Source organism: Aegilops tauschii, chromosome 1 (assembly GCF_002575655.3).
Source record: "Aegilops tauschii subsp. strangulata cultivar AL8/78 chromosome 1, Aet v6.0, whole genome shotgun sequence".
NCBI classification, from domain to species: domain Eukaryota; kingdom Viridiplantae; phylum Streptophyta; class Magnoliopsida; order Poales; family Poaceae; genus Aegilops; species Aegilops tauschii.
This window is the reverse complement of record NC_053035.3, coordinates 52,968,911-52,978,937: the sequence shown is the minus strand read 5'-3', so window position 1 is coordinate 52,978,937 and position 10,027 is coordinate 52,968,911. Positions and strand designations below refer to the sequence as shown.

The window sequence follows — 10,027 nt, the reverse complement described above, 5'->3', positions numbered from 1 at the left end:
GGAGCAGTCGGTGAGCTAGCTGGAGACGGGCCTGGATCGCCAAGAGTTGCTCCTCGAGCGAACGGCCAGCGCTTGGTGCAATCTCGAAGCCAGCCTGCCTTCGCGCTTGGCGGCGGGCCTCGATGATCTGGTTGGTGGCGGTAGAGTAGCCAGGGAAGTACTCTGCACAAGAAAGAAAGAGAATGAAGAGAAAACGCCAAGTCAGAAAATGAGCCAAAAGCGGCAGACGGCAAAAAAGGACGAAGAAGTAGGCGGCTTACCGTCAACCAGATCTTCGATCTGACCATAACCATTGATCAGAGTCTGCCTTGCTTCAGCCCAGCCAGCCGCTTCTCTCTCGTACTCGGCCTGGAGGGCGGCCTCACGGTCCTGCACCGCCTTCAGAGCCGCCTTGTGGCCCTCCTCCTGGTCGGCCAACCTCTTGGCCAGGCGGTTGCGTTCCTGCACCAAGGCGGCAAGCTCGGCCTCCTTGGCACGAACGGCAGTCTGAGACTCTCCCAGCTGTGCCCTCAGACCGGCGTTGGCCGCTGCAGGGACGGCAAAAAAAGAAGAAACAATAAGAGGAAGTCGTCAAGGAAGATCCGACCCGACTGCTCAGCAGTCGGCCCGAATCTCGGGGACTACACCCAGTGGGTGCGCTGACATGGCCCCACGTGAGATAAAGAACAAAGCACTTACCCCGGCTCTCAGTTAGGTCGGCGGTCTTCTCGGTCAGCTCCCGAGCCTGGGAGTTGAAGGCAGCCGCGCAAAGATTGTGGTAGTCCTGCAAGACAGGCAGAAGATCGAAGTAAGAACAAGAATAGCAAAAGCCAAATCCACTAAAAAGTTCCAAGCCGCCTGCTCAGCAGCCGACTCGGAACTTGGGGACTACACCCAGTGGGTGCGCTGACGCGCCCCCACGGAAGAAACCAAGATCAAGAAGAAGCAAGATAATAAGACTAACCCGGATGGCCGCCCGCGTCGCAAGGAATTCGTCGGTGTATTGCCTCAGCGCCGTAGCCTGGGCCTGGAGCCGGGTCCGGACGTCCTGCGCGGCCACGTTCATCACGGCCGTCCCTCCGCCCGGCGTCCACCCCGAGGTGGCGCTGGCCACCTCCACCTCCTGGGCTGACGAGCTGGAGCCCGCGGCCGGCTGCGGCTCCAACGCAGCCTTCTGTGGCTCTGACGCAGCCTTCCCCGGGCGCCGGCTCGACGGCATCCGGACCGCCAGCTCAGTCCTCGCGGCCGGCTCGCCCCCCGCCGACTGCGCAGGCGGCAGATCAGGCCGGCCGCCTTGAGCCGCCCCAGTCGGCGGGGTCGGCACCGGTGCCCTCTCCAGGATGAAGATGTCGTCGTCCCTCTCCAGCCCCGGTTGGTCACCGCCGACTTCTTCTGGCGGGGGCTCCGGGGCTCCAGGCGCTGCGACGCGCAGTGCGGTGACCAACAAGGCCCCCTCCGCCATCGCCGCAGTTGTAGCCTCCGCTTGGGCCTTGGCTGCGGCGTCGGCGCGCGCCTTCGCCGCCTCCTCCTCCTGCGCCGCCTGGGCGGCGTCGCCTTCCGTGCCTCCGCCTCCCGCTCCTCCCGCACCTCCCACGCGTTCCGTTCCGTCGCCGCCTGAAGGTCGGCTCTGGGGTCCACGCGACGAGTGGTGCTCCCAGATCCCCTCGGCGACTCAACGACGGAAGCGGCAGCCGCCCGCTCGAGCGACAATGGAGCTCTGGTTGTTTGGAGAAAAAGACAAGGATTCAGGAGCCACCAGAGAAAAGAAGAAAGAGTACACGAAGGAGTTTGAACTTACGCCGACACCGTCTGCGGTTGCTTCACCGTCTTGCGGAAGCGAGCCGCCTTCTTTGTCCGACTGCCGAACAAACCCTGCGCGGCACGACGCTTTTGCCTGCCGCCCCGAGCAGGCGGTGCAGCGGAGGAACCCGCGCCGCGGCCAGACTCCGGCTGACGGCGCGGGACGACTTCGGCCTCATCGTCGTCCGGCCAGTCATCGAAGCTGACTCCATGCCCGGAGCCGCCTGCTTCGCCGCCGGCTCGGCCACCGCCCGGCTCGGTGTTGTCGTCCATAGCAGCCGCCCCCAAGTCGGGGTCCTCCAGATCGTGCTCCGTCCGGTCGGGGACGAATCGGCGCTCCGCGTCCGACCCGCCGGCAGGCCAAAGAAGAGGGCTCTGTCGAAGACAAGCCGACTAGTCAGAGTCGGCCAAAGGAACTCGGCGACAAAACTGAGAGAAGAAGAAGGGACAAGGAGAACATACCTGTGACGCCCCCGATTTGACCGTACACTAATCATGCATGCAAATGTGTACGATCAAGATCAGGGACTCACGGGAAGATATCACAACACAACTCTACAACATAAATAAGTCATACAAGCATCATAATACAAGCCAGGGGCCTCGAGGGCTCGAATACAAGTGCTCGATCATAGACGAGTCAGCGGAAGCAACAATATCTGAGTACAGACATAAGTTAAACAAGTTTGCCTTAAGAAGGCTAGCACAAACTGGGATACAGATCGAACGAGGCGTAGGCCTCCTGCCTGGGATCCTCCTAACTACTCCTAGTTATCGTCAGCGGGCTGCACGTAGTAGTAGGCACCTCCAGTGTCGTAGGTGTCGACGTCGACGGTGGCGTCTGGCTCCTGGACTCCAGCATCTGGTTGCGACAACCAGATAGAAAGGAAAGGGGGAAAAGAGAGAGAGAAACAACCGTGAGTACTCATCCAAAGTACTCGCAGGCAAGGAGCTACACTACATATGCATGGGTATATGTGTAAAGGGGCATATCAGTGGACTGAACTGCAGAATGCCAGAATAAGTGGGGGATAGCTAATCCTGTCGAAGACTACGCTTCTGTCCATCTCCATCTTGCAGCATGTAGAAGAGAGTAGATTGAAGTCCTCCAAGTCGCATAGCATAATCCTACCCGGCGATCCCCTCCTCGTCGCCTTGTTAGAGAGCGATCACCGGGTTGTATCTGGCACTTGGAAGCATGTATTTTATTCAGTATCCGGTTCTAGTTGTCATAAGGTCAAGGTACAACTCTGGGTCGTCCTTTTACCGAGGGACACGGCTATTCGAATAGATAAACTTCCCTGCAGGGGTGCACCACACAACCCAACACGCTCGATCCCATTTGGCCGGACACACTTTTCTGGGTCATGCCCGGCTTCGGAAGATCAACACGTCGCAGCCCCACCTAAGCACAACAGAGAGGTCTAACCCTATGCACGCAGGGGTCTGGGCCCATCGCCCTATGCACACCTGCACGTTGCGTACGCGGCCGGAAGCAGACCTAGCCTAGTGGCGTTCCAGTCCAATCCGGCGCGCGCCACTCAGTCGCTGACGTCACGAAGGCTTCGGCTGGTACCACGACGCCGGGATACCCATAACTACTCCCGCGTAGATGGTTAGTGCGTATAGACCAAATGGCCAGACTCAGATCAAATACCAAGAACTCGTTAAGCGTGTTATGTCGAAGTAACCGCGGACGCCGTCCAGGGCCAGGCCCACCTCTCACCTAGGCGGTCTCAACCTGCCCTGTCGCTCCGCCACAAAGATCCACTTGCGGGTACTCCTACGAGCCGACCCGACTTTATTTACCACATGTGTCATGTATAGAGTATATAAGTATATACCTATGATCACCGCCCAAGTGATCACGGCCCGATAGTATAGCACAGCAGACGGACAAGAATGTAGGGCCACTGATGGAAAACTAGTATCCTATACTAAGCATGTAGGATTGCAGGTAAAGGTAACAACAGTAGTAGCAAGGATAGGCTATGCATCAGGATAGGATATCGGAAAGCAGTAACATGCTACACTACTCTAATGCAAGCAGTATAGAGGAGAATAGGAGATATCTGGTGATCAAGGGGGGGGGGGCTTGCCTGGTTGCTCTGGCAAGTAGGAGGGGTCGTCAACTCCGTAGTCGAACTGGGCAGCAGCAGCGTCGGTCTCGTAGTCTACCGGAGAGAAGAAGGGGGAAGAAACAGTAAATACAATGCAAACATAAGCATGACGATGCGTGACATGACAATGAGCGGTACTAGGTGTGCCCTAACGCGGCAGTAGGTGGTACCGGCGAAGGGGGGGAACATCCGGGAAAGTATTCCCGATGTTTCGCATTTTCGGACAGATGAAACGGAGGGGGAAAGTTGCGTGTTCGATAGGTTAGGGAGGTGTGGTGGATGAACGGGCTACGTATTCGGATTCGTCTCGTCGTTCTGAGCAACTTTCATGTACAAAGTTTTCCCATCCGAGTTATGGATTAAAAGATATGATTTTCTAAAGATTTAATCATTTTCTAGAATTATTTAATTTAACAAAAAAGGAATATGACGTCAGCATGACGTAATGATGACCTCAGCAGTCAACAGAGCGGCTGACTAGGTCAAACTAACCAGTGGGTCCTACCTGTCATAGACAGTGGACTAACAGAAGATTAAACTAACTAAATTTAGATTAGTTAACTACTGGACCCCACCTGTCATTGTCTAATCAACTAAACTAATTAGTTTTAATTATTAAAATGTTTTAATTACAGGATTAAGCAGTGGGGCCCGCACGTCAGTGGCTGGGGCCTGCCCAGTCAGTAGTTGACTGGGTCAACCCAGTCAACTGGGACCCACGGGGCCCACTGGCAGTGGCTCTGGGGTGGCCCCAGGCCAGCCACGTCGGCGGCCGGCACCGGAGCGACTCCGGCGACCAAAACAGAGGCGGCCCCTCGCCGGAGTTGGCCGGAATCGCGCTACAAGTGACCATTTGGCCCGGGGTTTGGTCCTACGGGACGCGCACGTCGCGCCGCATCAGATGTGGGCAGTGGCAGGAGCGGAGACGGCCGGAATCGAGCGGGGCGTTGACGGGCGGCGGCAGCCGATGTTGGGCGAGCACGGGATCGACTCTACGGGCGCTAATGCGATGGACTGGCGGCACGGGCGGTATCAGGGCGATGCACTGAGCACGACCGAGTGCTTGCCCGGCCCTGAAACGAACGGCAGCAGCAGCGACGATGACCGCAGTGGCGGCGAGGTTCGGCAATGGCGGGGAAACGAAGCTAGGGGCGCGCAGGGAAAACGGGGAGAGAGGGGAGGTGTGCGAGCTCACAGTGGTCGCAGAGGAGGGGCGGCGAGGTCTGGGGCGCTGGGTAGCTCGTGAATCGATGGCGAGGTTGTGCGACGGCGGACAGGGAAGAAGATGAAGTAGGCGTCGTCGATGGGGCCTCCCGTCTTCGATCTAGCACCGTAGTCCACGTAGGGGGCACGCACTTCCTCCTGGACAGGACGGTGCAGCTGGAGGCGGCCGGGGGGGGGGGGGGGCGGTGGTTCGCGTTGGCGAGCTCCGGCTTGGGCGTTCGGCGAGCTGGGAGGAGCAGGGAGAGTGGAAGAGGGCGAGGCAGATCTGGACGAGGCGAGAGGGGGTTATCGGGCGGCTAGGGTTCCAGGGGAAGGAGAGTGGGAGCCGGGGGTTCTTATCCACTCGCCGGCGCCAGCGAGCTGGTCCGGCGGGGCTCCTCCCCTGTAGCGACGTGCCTGAGGAACAGAACGAGCGACCGGGTGGGGGTGGGCCACTCGGCTTAGCTAGCTGGGCCGGTTCGGCTGGCTAGGCCCAGGGGGCAGGGGTCTTCCCCCTTTTTTGCCTTTTTCTTTTTTAAAAACTTTTTATTATTTTCTATTTTTTTGTTTTCCTTTTTGTTACTATTTATGTTAGTTTTATAAATTATAAAATTAGTTCCTAAAATAGTATTACTACTTATTCTAATGCCACAATAACTTGGGCACCCAAACAAATTAGTTTAACATTTTATATATTATAAAAGGAATTTAATTATTGGTTTTAGCTACTATTTATTTACTTTCGAGCATTCAGTTATTTTATAAAAGTGTGGTTTCTCCACCATAATTACCTATGCAATATTTGGTTCACTCCGAACATTCTAGTTTTAATATTTGAAAACTTTTATTGTTTGCTTGATTTTGAATTTGAATTTGAATTGGTTTCGAACTAACGCGAGATTAGTAACAGTAATAGAGGTGACGTGGCAACATTAGTAGAGGTTTACTATAGCTTGATTATCCGGGCGTCACAATACCGTGGGCGGCGGATTGGCTCGGCTATATGGCTCCTTGCAGAACTGCCACTCTGCGGAGAGTTTGCAGTTCACGAGGTAGTTCACCATATAGGCCACCTCGTCGTGCGGCATGTCCTTGGTACACATCCGGCTTGGATCGAGCTGGCCGCTCATCTGACAGATCAGATGAGGGCGGCTCTGGAGCGGGAGTACCCGGCGCGTGACGAAGGCGGCCAGCAGGTCGGACCCCGACAAGCCCTCCGACTGGGTCATCGCTCGCACTCGGGCGACGGCTGCGGTTCCAGCCGCCGTCAGCGTCACGGCCCGGTAATACCACTGGGGCCGCCTGCCCACCGGTGGGCCGGCTACGTAAGCCGGCAGATTGACGTAGTCGCCCTGCGGGGCGACGTTCTTCACGTAGAAGTATGACTTTTGTCATAGCTTCACCGACTGGATCAGCGTGATGATGGGGAAGGGGTTGTCGGCAGCCACCCTCCGCATCGCGATGAAGGCGCCACTCTGAGCCGGCACGCCTTGCGTGCGCGTGCCCAGCTTGGACTGGAAGAACTCCCCCAGAGCTCGAGGGTAGGGAGGACGCCGAGGTAGCCTTCGCACAAGGCGACGAAGGCAGACAGCAGCACCACCGCGTTCGGGGTGAGGTGGTGCGGCTGGAGCTGGTAGAACTCGAGCCAAGAGCGGAAGAAGGCGCTCACGGGCAGGCCGATGCCGCGCAGGAAATGCGAGTGGAAGACCACCCGCTCGCCCTCCCGCGGCTCCGGCATAATCTCCTTTGCCGGCGCGAGACGGACCTCCACCTTGTCCGCGCCGGGCAGCCGCCGCGTCTTGCGGAGGAATTCGACGTGATCCTCGTGGACGTTGGAGCCGTCCCAATCCCCGCCGTACTGCTCCGTGGCGGGTGGCATGGCGAAAACGAGCGCGGCGGCGAAGGAGCGAGGGGTGGAAGAGCGTGGTGGCAAGGCGCTATTGCAAGAAAGGGCAGGAGGAAGAAGATGGTGGAAGGAGGAGGAGCGTGCGAGAGCCTACCGCTCTCCCTGTCCCCCTACTTATAGCTTCGCGAGCTGAAGCCGGGGAGGCCAGACGTGGGGTGAGACGTGGGATTAACTGCACCCACTCCCCCCACGCCTCGCGATTATTACGCCCTAAAGGCGTGCCGAAACCGCCGCAGGGAGACGCGCGGGCGGTTTCAGGCTACAGAGAATCCACGCCTGGGCCCGGGCGTGGGCATGACGGGCCCCCGCCCTGCGGCGATGTCCCGTCGCGCGCGTGGGCTGGCAGGCTTTTTAGCCAAGAGAGGCCACGTGGTTCGCAGGCGGCAAGTGGCCGGCTCGCGGCCCGGTGCACGCGCTGGCGAGCTCCCACCCTCCAACTCCAAAATTTTTGGCCAAGACGGCGCGCCTAACCAAAGCCGGCTCCCAGCTGCCGGCTTGTCAAGATAGGAATCTGATCGAGCTTCTCGACTCCTACCCAACCTCGAAGCCCAATCAGCTTCGGGGACTACTGTCAGAGAAAATAGCCACGGGTAGCCTAACCGACTGCCCCTAGCTCTTCAAAAAATTATCTGGCCATTTGGGCCTTCAAGCATGTCAAGCATCGGGCCGCCTTCCCTGGCCGGCTACCTCTGAAGCCGACTCTCAGAAGGCGACCCAGCCTCAGCAACCTCCCCCCGAGATAACCATGAGATGGCCGACTCCGGGAAGCCGGCCATAGAGGATGCCAACTCCCCAGAGTCGGCCATGAAGAACGCCGACTCCACAGAGCCGGCCGCGAAGAGCGCCGACTCCAAGAAGCCGACCAAGACCGCACCCACCAAAACCACACCCACATAACGGCGACAAGACGGGGTGTGGCCACAGTGTGGCCCACTACCCCCGAAGCCCGAGGCAGGCATGGCCAGAGGACGCCGTACGGGACGGCCATCTCCCGTCCGGCTCGGCACTGTAGCCATGCTGGCCTCAACGTCACCCACGACGGACGCCAGTACGGCCCACGGGCGGCGGGCCCCTTTAGCCAGAGAGAGGCGCGAAGGCGGCCCGGCCTCCCCTAGTCGGCCAAGGGTGTAGCCGGCCTCCAGATGCCGGCTACCCCTTCCCTCGAAGCATGTGCCACATTAAGGAGACAAGACGAGGTAAGGCTACAGTGAGAGCCCTCGAGGTAGCACACTGTAGCCACGCTTACCTCGACGAAGCCCTCGTCATCAGGGACGAGGCTACATTAAGCAGCCGCCGACAAGACCCTAGGCAGTGGGGCCGGCCTGTCGACCGAGAGGCCGGCAGCCGGCGGGACCCACCAGTCGGCAGGCCCCAGCGGCCGGCGGAGAAGCCGGCGAGCGCAGACACTGACAGCTGGGACCCGCGCCCAACCGGATTACAATTGTACCCCCGGGGGGTAGGCCTATATAAACCCCCCGGGGCACCCATGCAAAGGGTTGGCTTCTTAGAGTGACACACACACTATAGAAAGAGGGAAGCAAGAGCTAGCCTTGCTCTTCTTCTCCCTTGAACCCAACAACTCTAGGAGCATTTGTAGCTACTCTTTCTGATCTAGTGATCATGCGGAGACCCCGTAGAGCAGGACTAGGGGTGTTATCTCCTCGGAGAGCCCCGAACCTGGGTAAGATTCGCCGGCGTGCATGTCTTCGCCTCATCCCGTTTCCAGGCACCGGCGACGTCTTACTGGCACCCACCATGATAAGCCACCCGTTTGCATATGTCACACCTACCACCCGACACGAAGGTTCGTTGTTTCGAAGCACCACGTGATGATCGGGTGTGATAGATTCTAACGTTCGAATACAACGGGTGTAAGCCAGATTTACACACGCAATACACTTAGGTTGACTTGACCAGCCTAGCATGTACAGACATGGCCTCGGAACACGGAAGACCGAAAGGTCGAGCATGAGTCGTATAGAAGATACGATCAACATGAAGATGTTCACCGATGTTGACTAGTCCGTCTCACGCGATGATCGGACACGGCCTAGCTGACTCGGATCATGTCACTTAGATGACTAGAGGGATGTCTATCTGAGTGGGAGTTCATTGAATAATTTGATTAGATGAACTTAATTATCATGAACTTAGTCTAAAATCTTTACAATATGTCTTGTAGATCAAATGGCCCACGCTAATGTTGCCCTCAACTTCAACGCGTTCCTAGAGAAAACCAAGCTGAAAGATGATGGCAGCAACTATACGGACTGGGTCCGGAACCTGAGGATCATCCTCATAGCTGCCAAGAAAGATTATGTCCTAGAAGCACCGCTAGGTGAAGCACCCATCCCAGAGAACCAAGACGTTTTGAACGCTTGGCAGCAGCGTGCTGATGATTACTCCCTCGTTCAGTGCGGCATGCTTTACAGCTTGGAACCGGGGCTCCAAAAGCGTTTTGAGCAACACGGAGCATATGAGATGTTCGAAGAGCTGAAAATGGTTTTCCAAGCTCATGCCCAGGTCGAGAGATATGAAGTCTCCGACAAGTTCTTCAGTTGTAAGATGGAGGAAAATAGTTCTGTCAGTGAGCACATACTCAAAATGTCTGGGTTACACAACCGCTTGACTTAGCTGGGAGTTAATCTCCCGGATGACGTGGTCATTGACAGAATCCTTCAGTCGCTTCCACCAAGCTACAATAGCTTTGTGATGAACTTCAATATGCAGGGGATGGAAAAGACCATTCCTGAGGTATATTCAATGCTGAAATCAGCGGAGGTAGAGATCAAAAAGGAACATCAAGTGTTGATGGTGAATAAAACCACTAAGTTCAAGAAAGGCAAGGGTAAGAAGAACTTCAAGAAGGACGGCAAGGGAGTTGCCGCGCCCGGTAAGCCAGTTGCCGGGAAGAAGCCAAAGAATGGACCCAAGCCTGAGACTGCGTGCTTTTATTGCAAGGGAAGTGGTCACTGGAAGCGGAACTGCCCCAAGTACTTAGCGGACAAGAAGGCCGGCA

At 57.2% G+C, this 10,027-nt stretch overlaps 1 long non-coding RNA gene across 1 annotated transcript in view; it reads right to left on the bottom strand.

Moving 5' to 3' along the window:
- Positions 1 to 2,321: 2,321 nt before the first annotated feature.
- Positions 2,322 to 10,027, bottom strand: part of LOC141039283 (uncharacterized) — a 224,757-nt gene continuing 217,051 nt past the window's right edge. Inside the window, exon 2 of the long non-coding RNA XR_012200209.1 lies at positions 2,322 to 2,533. This is a non-coding gene — a long non-coding RNA (uncharacterized lncRNA). The remainder of the gene's footprint in view (positions 2,534 to 10,027) is intronic.